Source organism: Alexandromys fortis, unplaced genomic scaffold, assembly GCF_014885135.2.
Source record: "Alexandromys fortis isolate MF-2015 unplaced genomic scaffold, M_Fortis_MF-2015_v1.1 scaffold_174, whole genome shotgun sequence".
NCBI lineage: Eukaryota > Metazoa > Chordata > Mammalia > Rodentia > Cricetidae > Alexandromys > Alexandromys fortis.
This window is the reverse complement of record NW_026068063.1, coordinates 311037-325914: the sequence shown is the minus strand read 5'-3', so window position 1 is coordinate 325914 and position 14878 is coordinate 311037. Positions and strand designations below refer to the sequence as shown.

The window sequence follows — 14878 nt, the reverse complement described above, 5'->3', positions numbered from 1 at the left end:
TTCCTTTCCCAAAATAATATAATTTCACAAATCACTTAAGTTTCACCCTAAAAATACAAAGCCCCAATTTTTTCTTGAAGAGAGAAATTATATGAGTGGCTTGTTGATGGCATGTTTGCAGAGCATGTGCAAAGCTGCACAGTGCTGCCAAAACAGAGAAGCAAATGCAGGCAGTATTACCAGGTTACATAAACTGCAGCGGGAACTATACTGAAATGGGTAGTGCTTTAAGAACAGGGAGACGTGTGTGTGTGTGTGTGTGTGTGTGTGTGTGTGTGTGTGTGTGTTTGTTTGTGTGTGTGTAGATCACGAAAGCAGGAAGACTGAGCAAAATCTGACTCACTGGGTGTGGCCTCTGCTGAAACCTGTCTCTCCCCCTCCCCAGGACTTCCACCCAATACCAAAGAGAGAGGTGGTAGAGATCACAGAGACAGCAGCAGATCCCTTGCTCAGCCTACAGAGGCTCAGGGACAGGCTGGTAACAGAGAGCCCTCAAGTGTTCTCACACTGCAGTACACTGATTTCCATCACGTGGCCCAGAGCACCAGCAACTGCCCCAGGCTCCAGATCCCTCAATGTGCACAGCAGAGTATTCTGAGACACAAACCTGATTTAGGACATAGGGTTTAGAGAGCTGATACAGGTGAACACCGTTTCCATGCAGCAGACTGAAAACCCCAGCCTCCTCTTCCCAGAGCCACAGACACAAATGAGAAAATGGGGCTGATTAAGAGCTCTGTTGAAAATATGTAAGTTACAGAGCTCTGAGGTCAACAGCCCTCGACTCTAGAGGGTCTTAAACAATTAAACACCATCATATTAAAATGTCAAGTAAGAGACCAGTTGACATTCTAAGAAAGTAATATAAATCTGCATTTAGACTGCAGGCACCCAGGGGCTTTCCAACCAAATGGAATTTTTTACTCTACAACAGTGGTTCTCATCCGGTAGGGTAATGACCCCTTTGGGGGTTAAATGACCCCTTCACCGTGGTGACCTAAGACCATCCAAAAACACAAATACTTACATTACAATACATAACAGTAGCAAAATTACAGTTATGAAGTAGCAACAAAAAATAACTTTATGGTGGGGTTACCACAACATGAGGAACTGTATTAAAGGGTTGCAGCATTTCATATGAAGGTTGAGAACCGCTGCTTTAAAACAAAAGGGGCTGGATAAATGACTCAACTGAAAAAGTCCTTGCTGAATAAGTATGGGAACCTCAGTTCAATTCTTAGCACTCTTGTAAAAAAGCCAGGTGCCACAGCACACATACTTATAATCCAGTGCCAACATGAGGGGCCTGGGTACTTGCTGGCCAGCCTGCCTCCTCAATCAGCAAGCTCCTGTAAGTGAGAGACCTTCTCTCGAAATATAAAGTGGGCTGAGGAAATGGCTCAATGAGTAAAATACTTGTCATGCAGATGTGAGGATCTGAGTTTGAATTCCTAGAACCCATTTAAAAGTTGGGCACAATAGCTAGCATGCTTGTCTGTAATCCCTGCTCAGAGACAGGGTGTGGAGATAGATGGAGTCCTGGGAAGCTCACGAGCCAGCTAGTCTGGCATACACAGCACGAATAAGAAATCCTGCCTCAAGCCGGGCGATGGTGGCGCACGCCTTTAATCCCAGCACTCGGGAGGCAGAGGCAGGTGGATCTCTGGGAGTTCGAGACCAGCCTGGTCTACAGAGCTAGTTCCAGGACAGGCTCCAAAGCCACAGAGAAACCCTGTCTCGAAAAACCAAAAAAAAAAAAAAAAGAAAAAGAAAAAGAAATCCTGCCTCAGACAAGGTAGAAGGTGAGGACCAACACCAAAGTTGTCCTCTCACTTCCTTTTGTGCCCACATGCATACACTCACAAACACACAAGCGTGTGAAGAAAGTAGGTAAAAGCAATTACAAGATGTGCTGGGGTAAAGATGGTGCAGAAAATGTGGGCGTGACCAACTGATGACTGGCCCAGCTGGAGATACTTATCCTAAGAGAAAGCTTACCCCAGAGACCTAGGAGAGAACCAAATACAACTGGCAAAGGTCAATGAAATGATTTCTGATAATATCCTGCTATATTCATAGACTGGTGCCTCAGTCAACTGTTATCAGAGGCTTTACCCAGCAACCAATGGAAACACAAGTAGAGACCCACAGCCAAATATTAGGGGGAACTTGAGGAATCCTGTGAGAGGGGGAAAATGGATTGTAGGAGCCATCAGGATCAAGAGCACACAAGAAAATTCACTGAATCTACTACAATCTCAAAGAGACTGAATCAACACCAACCAGGAAGCCTGCACGGGACTGACCTGGGCCCTCTGCATATATGCTACAGCTGTGTAGCTTGATCTCTGCGGGAGACTCCTAAGTGAGAACGGGGCTGTCTCTGATTCCACTACCTGTTTTTAAGACCCACCCCTCCTACCAGATTGCTTCATTTGGCCTTAAGAGAATAGGAGGTTTCTAGTCTCACTGTAGCTTGATATACCATGCCTGGCTGATATCCACGGGAGGCTCACCAGTATCTGAAGAGAAACAGAGGAGGAGAGAATGGGGGGAGGGGTGCTGAGAGGAAAACAGGTAGGGAGAACTTTGGTTTGGATGTAAAAACAAAAAAATAAATAAATAAAAACAAAAAAGAAAATTGGGTAGGAAAAAAGAATAAATAATAAAGATTAAAAGAAACAATGGGAAATTCTTCACAAACGATTACTCCCAAGCTGGGGATGTGGATCAGTGTAAGAGTACTTGCCTAGCATGTATGAAATAATGGGTCCAAACCCCAGCACTGTAGAGGGGGAAAAGGTCCTAGCACCCACTAACAGAGCTAAGCTTAGAGATAAATGTTGGCCATTGTAGATTATCATCTGCCGTGGAGAGTAAAGACACCTATTAGTATCCTCCCTTATTCCCTTCATCATATACCTAGGGCAGACGTCACTGGACATGGGATTTCCTCCGGCGTGGGTGTCGAGCCTACTATACTATGGGTTATCTTATCTCTCGCTGTAGCAGCAGATATCCCCTCACTGGACCAAGAACAAGATCAGTGTCAGTTTTCCTGGGAGAAATATCCTATCCCACCAAAACATCCTTGAACCAAAATTTTCCTTATTTTAACGACTAATTGTCAAAAAAAAAAAAAACCCTGCAGATGTAAAGATCAGCACAGAGGCGGGAACGGGGCAGGAGCACTTGTGCTTTCTGCTCAAACCCTGTGCTCTGCCTGGGGCCACTACAAATCCAGAGTTACAAGGGTCCAACCGAAGGACTGCGACCCACTGCTGACTGCACACTCTGCACAACGGCACCAGCATAAAGAAGTTTCAAAGATTCCTGACATTTTGTTAGTTGTATAAAAAGTTGTAATTATTGGAAAAGGAAGTAAAATCAATTCTTCACAAACCCTCAAAAGACAAGCCTCATGAAGAATGTCTAAAGTGAGTCTAACTCATTCCAGTTACCCTACGAAGTCTCAGCTGATTGCCTCGAGTGACTTTTCCCACGAGAGTTCCCAATACAGCACTGCCTTTATAGTTAAACACTGAAGAGTAAGAGATATTCAGGACTCCCGCTAAGAGTTGCAACATGAACACGGTGAGTATGTCACCCCAGTGCAAATTTAACTCAGAGATTCCCAAAGGTTTCATCTTCTCACGCTTCGGAGGCAGCTTGCAGCTCTCAAGGTTTTTCCACACACTGCGGAACACAGGAAAACTAATCGTGTACAGAACTCAGACCCACAATGGGTTTCCTGAGACTACAGGTGAGAAGCCGAGAACTGTGACCTACACCGGCCACTGTTGCTGCTGGCACTGTGCTTGATCACGCTGCTGGCCACATGGACATCACAGGATTCATGTCACTTCAGTGAGGGATTTTTTATTTAGGGTGGGAGCTAGTTTGTATAATCTGAGGTTTGGGGTTTACACTCTAAATGAGCAACCACAGTTCTCAAGACCACTTAAAAACAGTAGCAATACCTTCAGTCTACAAAGTGAATACAATGATCTATAGTTTAAGAATTGAATACACAGGAGTTGTTTTGTTGTTGTTACTGTTTTAAGATAGGTACATTTCCTCAAAATAACTTACCAGGCTGGCCTTGAACTCACAAAGAGCCACCTGCCCCTGCCTCCCAAGTGCTGGCATTAAAGGCCATCACCAGCCGGCAATAGTTCTCAATTCAACATAAAAGTAAATGTCTAGGAGTTGATAATAAAAACATGAAATCTCTTGATATTGGTCGGCTATGTTCAGTACAATAGTGCCCTGCATGCAAAGGTATAGAAAGAAAGAACGAAAAAGATGAGGACAGTTCCAGGGGGCTTTGCATTCCAGGGCAAATCTGAACTTGACCTTGTGGTACGCTCCTAGTTTGCTTTCTGTTGCTAACCAAAAGCAACTTGGAAGGCAACAAAAATCAACCCAGCACAGTAGGGCTCTCCAAATACTGTTGCCCTCTCAGCCTGCTCCCAAGCCCTGGAGGTCTGTCTGCAGGCTACGTCAGAAGCGGGATTGCTGAAAAGCAAAGGCCACGACACCTGGAGGAGGACAGATGGTCTCAGGACAGTCTGTTAGGAAGGCCTTATTCACCTGGGAGGAGCAACGGAGCCTTTCTGACTGAGGAGACACCATAAACAAAATATAGTCTGGTATTTAAGGAAAATTTATGCAAAGAGACCAAAGCTGATAAGCTAGTAGAGCCTGAATCACACAAGATAACTGAAAAGACACACACACACACAAGTCTCCACACTACAGTTAACAGGAAACAAGAGGTGGCGGAAATAATCTAGAGTGTGGAAAGAAGGTGACTAACAGGGAGGCTGTGAAGACACTGAAAAACACAGCAGTCGGGAACAGGGATGGACTGAAGTGGAAAGTGCTGAGGGTGAGCTCCATGTCGGATCTGATGCTCGGAAGAGGGCAGGCATTCCCAAAGAAAGCTACACCAGTCAGAGGAGAAAACTGGTCTCCTTGCAGACTGGCATGGAGGTCAGAGATAGAGTTGCAGAGATTTTTAGTCTCACTGGGGTGTCTCGAGAAAGAGGACTGCCAAGAGAGAAAATGTCCGTAGGGAGAAGACATGGATTTGACTCTGTGGGAAGCATGGAACTAAGTGGAACAGTTGCCTCTTGTGCTATGTCCGGGTGTGTGTGTGTGTGTGTGTGTGTGTGTATGTGTGTGTGTGTGTGTGTGTGTGTGTAGTCGGGTGTGTGTGTGTGTGTGTGTGTAGTCGGGGGTGTGTGTGTGTGTGTGTGTGTGTGTAGTCGGGTGTGTGTGTGTGTGTGTGTGTGTGTGGGCATCACAGGTTAAAGGACAACCCCTGGGTTTCTCCTTTCTACTACTGGGTCCTGGAGCCTTAACATGCTGAGCCATCTTACTGGCCCTGCTTGCGGATTCTTTACCTATTCTGCTCAAAATATCCCAGTGGGGGGAGGCGGGAGTATTATCTGTCCCCCACTTTGCAAACACTAAGAAGAGAAAAGAAAGCTGGGCTGGGGTGGTGCACACCTTTAATCCCAATACTTGGGAAGCAGAAGCAGGCGTATCTCTAGGAGTTTGAGGCCAGCCTGGCCTGTAAGAGCTAGCTAGCTCCAGGACAGGTTCCAAAGCTACAGAGAAAACAGAGCTATATGCAGACAATATCCCCATATCTTCTAACGTGGGAACAGGGCTTCACAATTAAGCATCTAAATTTACCCCCAAGAGCCTTCCTTTTCAAAACCTCTCTCTTGCCAGCCAAGACTTGTCGAATTATGGCAAATTAATTTTTTATTTTAATATGGCGAATTAAGCCTCAGAGAACCAATTTAAATGTCATTTTTATGGTCTCCAAAATATGCTTAATATACATTGTCTGAATACAGTCTTAAGAAACATACAGAATTCATGCTCAAGTACATACAGGTTTGGGAAACCTCACAATTCCTTTCCAATTTTGAAAGTATCATTTAAATTAATTTCCCATGAGACACTCTTAGAAAACCTACATGTAAGTACATATAAAATATGTAGGTTTTACCAATTTCCAGATGGGCTGCCCACAGTAATCAAGCTAACGTTTCCATTTAGCTTTACATATTTCGGACACACTGTGCCAAGAAGTAATTCAGCTCTTTTAAAGCAAAGCCTAATATGATTTATTGCAAGGATTGTAAAATATTCTTTTCACCAAAATAGTTGGAAAATATAGATTCAATAAAACTTTTTTATTGCACATTCCAGGGGCAAGAAATGAGAACATAGAATAGGTATGACATGAACCAAGATCCGAAGAAGAACTACTACTTACATAGTATAATTAAGGAAAAAAATAAGCATTTATCATTGTAGTAACCAGGCGGACTATATACAATGCCTCTAACTCATTCTTGAAGGAGGTGGAGAAGAAGACCATTCCCTTTAAGAAAAAATACTTAAATGATACATGTATTCACTGCACCGGAATTTTTCAGATATTTCTGTAATTCAGAAAAACCATTCATTACTAATTACAGCTCCAAAGGCAGGGTTTTTTTTCATATATTTTATTTAATGGTGCCTTTTGACTAAATATCATTTCACAACCAAAAATAAGTAAATAAGAGAACCACAAGCAATACAATTTTTACTTAGAACGATTAAGAATAAAGATTTGGAGACATTTTCTCCCCCGTGGAAAGTGCATTAATGACACATTTCCCATGAAGATCAATCACCTATTATTAAAATGTAAGCACTGTGTCAGGTAAGCATTCCAAAAGAAAGCTTTCCTTCCTTCGGACAAGCGTCTGTGCATAACCCCACACTGGTTGGGTTTTTTTTTTTTTTTTTTTTTTTTTAGTTTTTTGTTTGTTTGTTTTTAAGGAAAGGGGAAAAAAAGGAGATTTTAGAAAAAGCACAATTTGGCTTTCATTATCAATCTTCAAGGAGTTGCTTCAAGTCTCATTTTCTAGAAGAAAAGAGTTATTTCTGTGCTATTCAGCATAATAGACCAAATGCTTAAATTATTCACCATCCATCAACTCTATGCAAATTTATTTAAATTTCATAATAATTTAATCTGCATACTGGGACTGCCAATCCCATGTCATGAAAACTTCATAATCTCCAGGCTATCTCACACCACCATATCTCTTGTCACGAAACGATGCCAATGTTCAACTGCAGAGAGTGAGCTGCTCTGTAATCACAAAAGCCGACGCTGAAAGGAATCTGGATAGGAAGCCCATTCCCTCCTTCAAGGTATAAACCATAGCATCTATTCTTAGAGCTCTAAGAAGCCTTAACTGCTGCCATGATTCAACCACCCAGCAAAGGAACTGTCAGTCAATGAGGTAGTTGAGAATCGTGCAATTTTTGTCTCCCCAATAGACACCTGGCAATGTCTGGTGACTTACTTCATGGCTTGTCATAACTGAGCGAGGAACCACTGGCACTTTATGGGGTGGGTTTGCTGCTAAGTATTCCATCATGGACAAGAGAGATACCTCCAACAAAGACACAGTAAAAAACACAGTCCAAATGTCAACAGTACAGTAGCTGAAAAATAAAGTTTTATTGGAACTAAATATGCTATCCCTACTAACAGACTCAGTAGCTTTCCCCAGCCTGCTCTATGAAAACCATGTTTTATAGTTCTAACTAAAAATTCCTAACTTCGAAAGGCAAGCATGAGGCCATGATACCAGGCACTGTAACTGCTGATGGCCAGCACACAAATTATGAAGGCACTAAATACACGTCAGCAGGAGCAGAAGCCATGCTCAGCAGGTACTTTCCCCTTCACACCCAGAAGTCCCTGTAGATGGTCTCTGCATGCAGATTTGAAATATCCTCCTCCATGTCCACATACTCTGTCATTTTCTAGAGAATGCTGCAGATTTGCTGCTGGGCTTTCTTCCCCTGGAACATGTATTAAAACTAACATGGAGCTAGTCAAAAGACAGTAAATAATCCAAGGTGCTTTCCACTCTGGCAACTGTGATTTAACAGATCCTGAAAGGTGTCTGAGTCAGATCTAAACTTGAAAAGATAGCAGCATTCTGAAGAAATAGTCCCATGAATAAATAAGTAACCAATGTAAAATAATCATCAAAAGAAACTATGTGCACATGCATGTGAGCTACACAGATGCGGCAGAGAAAACGGGGAGCTGAAATGGACTGTTACTTCTTAGAAAGGTAGCTAAAACAAAAAACGTGCAGACAGATGCTAAAAAGCAGATTTTTTTCAGTTTTCACATCTTAGGTAACTACAGAATTTTAAAGTTCATCATAGAGAAAAAAACATACAAATTTTAATGAAAAGAAAATGTCAGGCTTTAGAAGCCTTACAGATCAATGGAATTGGTTGATAAATGACAGCCCATCCACATATCAGACAGCCATTAAACATCAAAATGAAGAACAGTTAAAGACAGATACGCACTTACAACAGCATCATGGAAGACAAGCTACATCAATACACACAACATATCAATTCTGTATAAAATGTAATACAGATGCGAATGCTTCTATAAATGAATATGTGTGCATAAAGAAATGCAAGCAGGCACACCATGAGAGGCTGGTGACAATCTGCTACAATGTTAACAATGGCTATCTGTGGAGGCGAAGGTTATGCCGGGTTTCTATTCCTTCTTTGTGCTTTCTCTGTTTTCCAACTGTCTTACAGTGAGACTACTTTGCTGTTCTGTGCTTACAGATCCAATACATTATTACAAAGTTGCCCCTTAGTATCTTGAGCACTGTGTAAAAACACAAAACAAACCCAAATGAAGCCAGCTCTTCCATCAACAAACAGCAAACACTGAGCATTGTCGTTCTATCCCTGGGTGTAGGAACTTTCCTAAAGTGCATCAACGGCCTAAAACAAAGTGATAGATCCCTAAAATAACACCAAATGCAATCGGGTGTTGCTTCCAACAATGGGTTTACAGCTCTATTCCCAGGGCTTGAAAGAAAGGGGACTTATAAAATGATCTATAAAGGTCTTCAAAGCTAAGCTGAAATTTCATATGGGAAAGATTTTTTTTTTTTTATCGAATAAGGTGTTTGTAAGAAAGCCTCGAAGGTAGCAGCTACATTCGGTCTCAAAAACAGAACTCTACAGAGAAGAAAACAACATAATGTCTCTTAGTTCCTCCTTAATATCTGGATGCAAACTTCCTATCCCTTTTTTAATACCACCGTGGGCAGGACGGATGAAACCGTAGTCTGCGCTATTGTAGGTAAAAGAACCATTGGTAAATTCCTTTTGCTGTAAAATGTTACTTTAAACAATAATCCCGAAGTAAACAAAAACTTTGAGATACATCTTAAATCATGCTCTGGAGACATTTTGTTCCAGACAGAAACATTCCAGGGTCTTGCTAAAGGGTTCTAAGGGCAAGGCACTGGGATTCAGAAAAAAGCCAAGTGCATAGGTCAAATACACCCAAACCCTCAAAATATGAAACATGGGGGGGTGGGAGGAGCCCCATTTCTCCAGGTGCAAATTCTCACTTCGTAGTAAGGGACAACGGGGCTTCCCGGTTCTCGGTGGGATTGTTCCCAATGCTCAAGAGGTCCGACCCAATGGTACCAGGCCGTGGACTAGTGCTTCACGCGTGGGTCGTGGAAGAACACTGACCTGTTAGGTGAATTTCGTGTCTCACTTGTCATCCTCAGTCAGAGACATGGTAGACCGATCTTTTGACTAACCGAAATCAGTCACACATATGTTAGTGCACATCTGTGACACATGCACCGGTGGGTCGACGGGAAACACTCACGGGGACCACTGCCAGGTTCACGCCACACAGAAACTATACGGGAAAACACAAAGGCTCGAGGCACAGAACCAAGTCGGGGGATGCAGATGCGCCCAGACACTCGGGCGGGACACAAAAGAGCAGAGCCGAGCTCACAGCCCCGCCGATGGGGACCGCCCGGGGCCCACGTGCGGACCCCGCCAAGCCCCAAAGCCACGCACCCCGACTCTGCCGCGCCGCCACAAAGCGGACCCCAAACTTGCCCGCGGGGGACTAGAGAGCCGCAGGGCGGGAGCCGCGCGGCGCCGCCCGCAGGCGTCGGTCAGCTTTCGCCACCGGTCCCCAGCGGTTCCGTGGAAGCTCGGAGGGGGCGCGTCAGCCCGCCCCGCAGCCCCCTTAGCGCCTGGCCCGGTCGCCCCCGCCGCGGTGCCCACGCTCCTCACCGACACCGAGCGGCGTCCCCCGAGGCCCGCCCGCCCAGGCTCCGCCGCCCTCACCAGAAAGCGACGTGCCAGCGCCTCAGCGAGCCCAGAGACGACGCCGCCGCCGCCGTCGCTCCGGCGTCCGCGGCCCCGCCGCTGCCATCTTGGCTCCGGCCGGAAGTGACGTCGGCGGGGCGCCCGCCGCCCCGACACCGACCCGAAGCGGAGCTCGTGGCTCGCGACCCCTCGGGGCCCCGACAGGGCTCCGCGGCGTGACCCTGACGGGCTGTGTTGGCCTCGCTGTCAATCACTGGCTCACTGCGGACCCCAGAGCGTCACCCTCGGAGAGAAGCCGCGTCGCCATTGCTGGGCCAGGCTGACCACGGAAGAGTTATAGCTGAGGGATTCACAGCTCCTCAGAGAATCCACCACCCTTCACATGGTCAGGGCTGCTGGGCACGGTGGCGCACACTTTAATGCCAAAATTCATTGAGGCAGAAGCAGGCAGACTTCTGTGAGTTCAAGGCCAGGCTGATCTGCATAGTGACATCCAGGACCACACCATGAGCTCACGTCTCAGGCAAAATAAGAGCAGAAGAAAGGGTCCACTGTGAAGGCCATTCATTATACCTGTAGGGCAAATAGACCACTTCGGTTGTGTGCAAAGGGGCAGGGCAGCCACATGCACTAAAATGAAACTCCCGCAAGGCAGATGCAACTGGGTGGCTGCGTTCATCCCTTACCAGGGGGTATTTGTCAGCCATGGACCTAGGTCGATGCCAGGGAGCTGTGACACCTCAACCCTTGCCCTTGGGAACTGAGTCAATATTTACAGACAAGATAGCAAACAGATGTCTGGACTGTGGGGATGGAAATAGACTGGGTCGAACTAGAGATCGCTTCTGCACATTCCCCAGAAAAGATGTCTGACAGGAACCCAGCTGCCTGCCTATCCATCTAAAGTTGTGGAAAGATGCAGCCAGAGGTGAAGGATACAGGTGTCGCATCTAACCTCTTCCTGCCTAGCTATTTGGCCATTCAGCTCTTTGTTACAACCAGCCACAGCAAATACATCTTCACACCGTGTGCAAATATCCCACCACACAGAGAAGTTCATGAAATGTACCTGGAATTTAGAAAACATGTCACTCAACATGGATCTTGGCATACACTGACTGTAAATAAGGGCAATGAGCTGACCGTTTCCTCAGTATCATTGACAAGTGCAGATAATGTCCCATGTCAAGTTCTTGAAAAACGACTGGGTCACCATGGCGACCATGGAAAAAGGAAATAAAACATCAAGGGTTTGCTTATTTCGCTCTTCAAGGAAGAGTTTGTAAACCTAAAAAAAGTGTGTGTGAGCATGTCACTAGAGTATATAGCATTGTGATAGGGGTCACCACTGGACTCTTTACTTGATCAATGCCTTACAACTTAACCCATGCATCAAAACCATCTGAGTCATCGTCTGTGGGAGTAAAAGGGAGGCCACCATCTTATCTACCACCAAACTGCCACAGAAGTCATCATTTTAGAAGAAAACCTATATGCCACGGCCAAAAGGAAGATAGGGGAACTATCAAGTCAAAAGTGACATGGTGAAACCAGGGAGCGTCATTCCAGGAGAAGGCTGACAAAGAAGTCAGTGGCTGTCCTTTCTGTCTTTAATCTAAAATGACGATATTATTTTTTCCCCTGGGGCTACTGTTTCAGATTTGATGTCTTAAAACAACGGAAATTTAATCTTTTACAAATGTAGAGGCTGGAGTTCAAAATCAGTATCAGTAGGCCAAAGCTAAAGTCTCAGCAGGACCATACTTCCTCTGAGGCCACTAGAGGTGACCGTTTCCTTCTTCCAGCTTCTGGAGACTGCCAACACTCCTTGGCTTGTGACCATGGCACCCAACACTTCAAGGCCAGCATCTTCACACTCTCCGCTCTGCCTTCGCGTCACTTTCTCTTTTGTAGGTAGTCAGATTTCCCTCTGCTCTTTCTTTAAAAGAAGACGAACAGTTGTCCTAAGGATCCCCAGATAAGACCCAGTTAATCTCTTCGTTGCTTAGTCATAGGCACAGAAATTTCGTACAAGGCAATGCTTGAAAATTCCCGGGATTTAGATGCAGTGTGATGTGAAGGGATGATTATTTAGCCTACCACACTGAGTGTATCTTAGGTGTTTCTAAATCAGCCATCATGCACTTTTGATTTGCGTATTCTGTTTGGACACGTTTCAATTCTTTAACCTCTGATACTTTTCAGACTGAATAATACTATTGAATCCAAAAAACAAATGCTATCGAGAATGTAGCTTAATTTCATTAGTGATGATTTCCTGTGTGGTATGTTAAGTACTGTTGCTTTCCTCTTTGAAATGGTGAGATGTGTTGCCCATGAATGAGGGAAGGAATTGAGACACTTTCATCACAACTTGTAAAAACCTGAAGCGGTCCTGTGGCGCCAGTGCCACTACAAGACGGTACACAAACTGGGAACTGGGCTGGAGACTTAAAATCACATAGGCAGAGACACACAGAGAGAGACACAGGTCATCCTTGATACAAGAATGCCAATGCCCACTGTATTGTGCTCAGGGGAAGCTTATACAAGGATTCTTAGCCGCGTCCAGCTCTGGGGATCTTTCAGCTGCAGGCCTTCCAGCCTGCCATCAAGGTCTCCTGCTCAGAGCAGCTGTAGGCATAGGTGTTTTGCTCAGTTCACTTCAGCAGGCAGGCAAAGAAAGTCGGAGGGCCCAGAAATCTACAGCTCCCAACAGCAACTCACGCCTGCGTGTTAGGAGATGGAAGTGTGAGATGCACTCGTTATCAAAATGTGCAAGTCACCTGGCCCAGCTCTGGACTTGTGCGTTAACACAGCAATGCTGTTCAGGGCTCATTCTTCAGGGCAGGATCTCAAAGACCAGAACAACGCCTAAACACAAAATAGATAGTTTTTATAAGGGCTTAAATGGCGTCTCCCTGACTCTCGACATGAAGGGACTAAAGCAGATACGTGTTAGCCCAGACATTGTATGTTTCTTTTAAAAGCATGTGGTTGTAACTAGAACCACAGCAACATTTACAGAATTTCCCCCTCCCAAAAGATTAAAACTTTTATAGCTAAGGTCAGAGAATTCGAGTGAACGTCAGACTCCCTGAATGCTGACAGTCCTTGCTCTCCGCTAGGCTCTGCCACTCTGCATGACTCATCAGAGCCAGGTGTGAGGAGCTCATGGCCAGCTGTGGGAGCCAAGACCAACAGCGATGAAGACATGGCCCAGCTACCAAGAGAGACCAAGGGGGCTGGAGAGATGGCTCAGTGGTTAAGAGCACTCCCTGCTCTTGCACTCACTGCTCTTCCAAAGGTCCTGAGTTCAATTCCCAGCACCCACATGGCAGCTCACAACTTTCTGATGGACGCTGTCATCTCAAGTGCAGATGTAAGGGTATACAAAGTATTCATCTACATAAGTAAATCAATGTAAGAAATGAGACCAAGTTTTTAACTTGGACAGTTTGACTCCGTAGGAAGCGACCATCTCATCCGTGGTGCCTGTATATGTGCATAGACACACACTTGAGAGTTAGACCAACAGTCATTGTGTGATAGCACACACACACACACACACACACACACACATGCTCTCAAGCATTAATTCTAGTGTAAATGCTGTCATGGTGGTCAATCCAGCCGCAGTTATCAGCTGTCAGCACATTCAAGAGAACCATGACTTGGAGTAAGTAGGTAGAGGGAAGAGCATGTCTATGTGTGCATAGAAAGAGCTGATGCATAGAAGCCTGCCATCCTTTCTATCTGTTTGGGAGGCTGAAGCAGGAAGATCCTGAGTTCAAGTGCTTGTTAGGCTCCTGAGTAAGTACAAGGACAGACTGGGCAATCTAGTGAGCCCCTGCCTAGCAAGTTCAAGGTCCTAGGTTCAATCCCCAGTGTGGAAAAGAATGAACCAGGAGCTGCATAAAAAAGATGGCGCACATCCTAAATATTCCCCCGGAACTGTCAGGCAAGAACAGCTCTGAAAAGATCAAAGGTTCTGTCATAGTAAGTAGCCCCAACGGTGAGGAACCTGCCTCATAACCTTGCTTGTTCAGATAATGCACTGTTGGCCTTAAAAACAACAAAATGGAAACAAAACAAAGTCTCTTCTCTTATGACGACACTTTATTTTTCAACAGGAAGCAGTTCCTCCTTGGTTTGGTCCCTTTGTCCTTCTTTCTTATCCTCCATCCCTCTGCACATCATTCACCCAAGGAAGCAATGACATCTTAATCACATGAGCAACCAAAAGATGTAAATCTTATTTTCTTGATTATCCTTAGATAAACACAAATAAAGTTAGCCAGGTGATGGTGGCACACACCTTTAATCCCAGCACTCAGGAGGCAATGACAGGCAGATATCTGAGTTCAAGACCAGCCTGGTCTACAGAACAAGTTCCAGAACAACCAGGGCTACACTGAGACACCCTGTCTCAGGAAAAAAAAAAAATGAAGTTCAAAACTAGACATTAGACATTCTGGGGACAAAAGCTGTATTTTCTCGTCCAACAAACACTTGGAGCAACACTGTCTCCTAAGAAACCTGCTGAGGCCCCACGATTCAGCTGCTGCTCACAGTAGCGAGACTGAGCTATAAGCAGGGGAAGGAAGTCACCTGTACTGGGCGCCTTCCCCTCTTGACACTGTGTCTTCAGCCTTAACAC

General features: G+C 45.1%; 1 protein-coding gene across 5 annotated transcripts in view; it reads right to left on the bottom strand.

The window, feature by feature from the left end:
* Nucleotides 1–10371, bottom strand: part of Prdm2 (PR/SET domain 2) — a 102463-nt gene extending 92092 nt beyond the window's left edge. For 2 of the 5 annotated variants that reach the window (XM_050120317.1, XM_050120319.1), the window contains exons 1-2: nucleotides 10237–10350; nucleotides 9619–9793 (exon numbers count right to left, since the gene is read on the bottom strand). The gene's annotated coding sequence lies outside the window, so the exon portion shown is untranslated. Of the gene's footprint in view, nucleotides 1–9618; nucleotides 9794–10182; nucleotides 10201–10236 lie in introns of those variants that run through there. The other 3 variants (XM_050120320.1, XM_050120315.1, XM_050120318.1) reach the window with 3 other exon arrangements.
* Between the last annotated feature and the right edge of the window lie 4507 nt (nucleotides 10372–14878).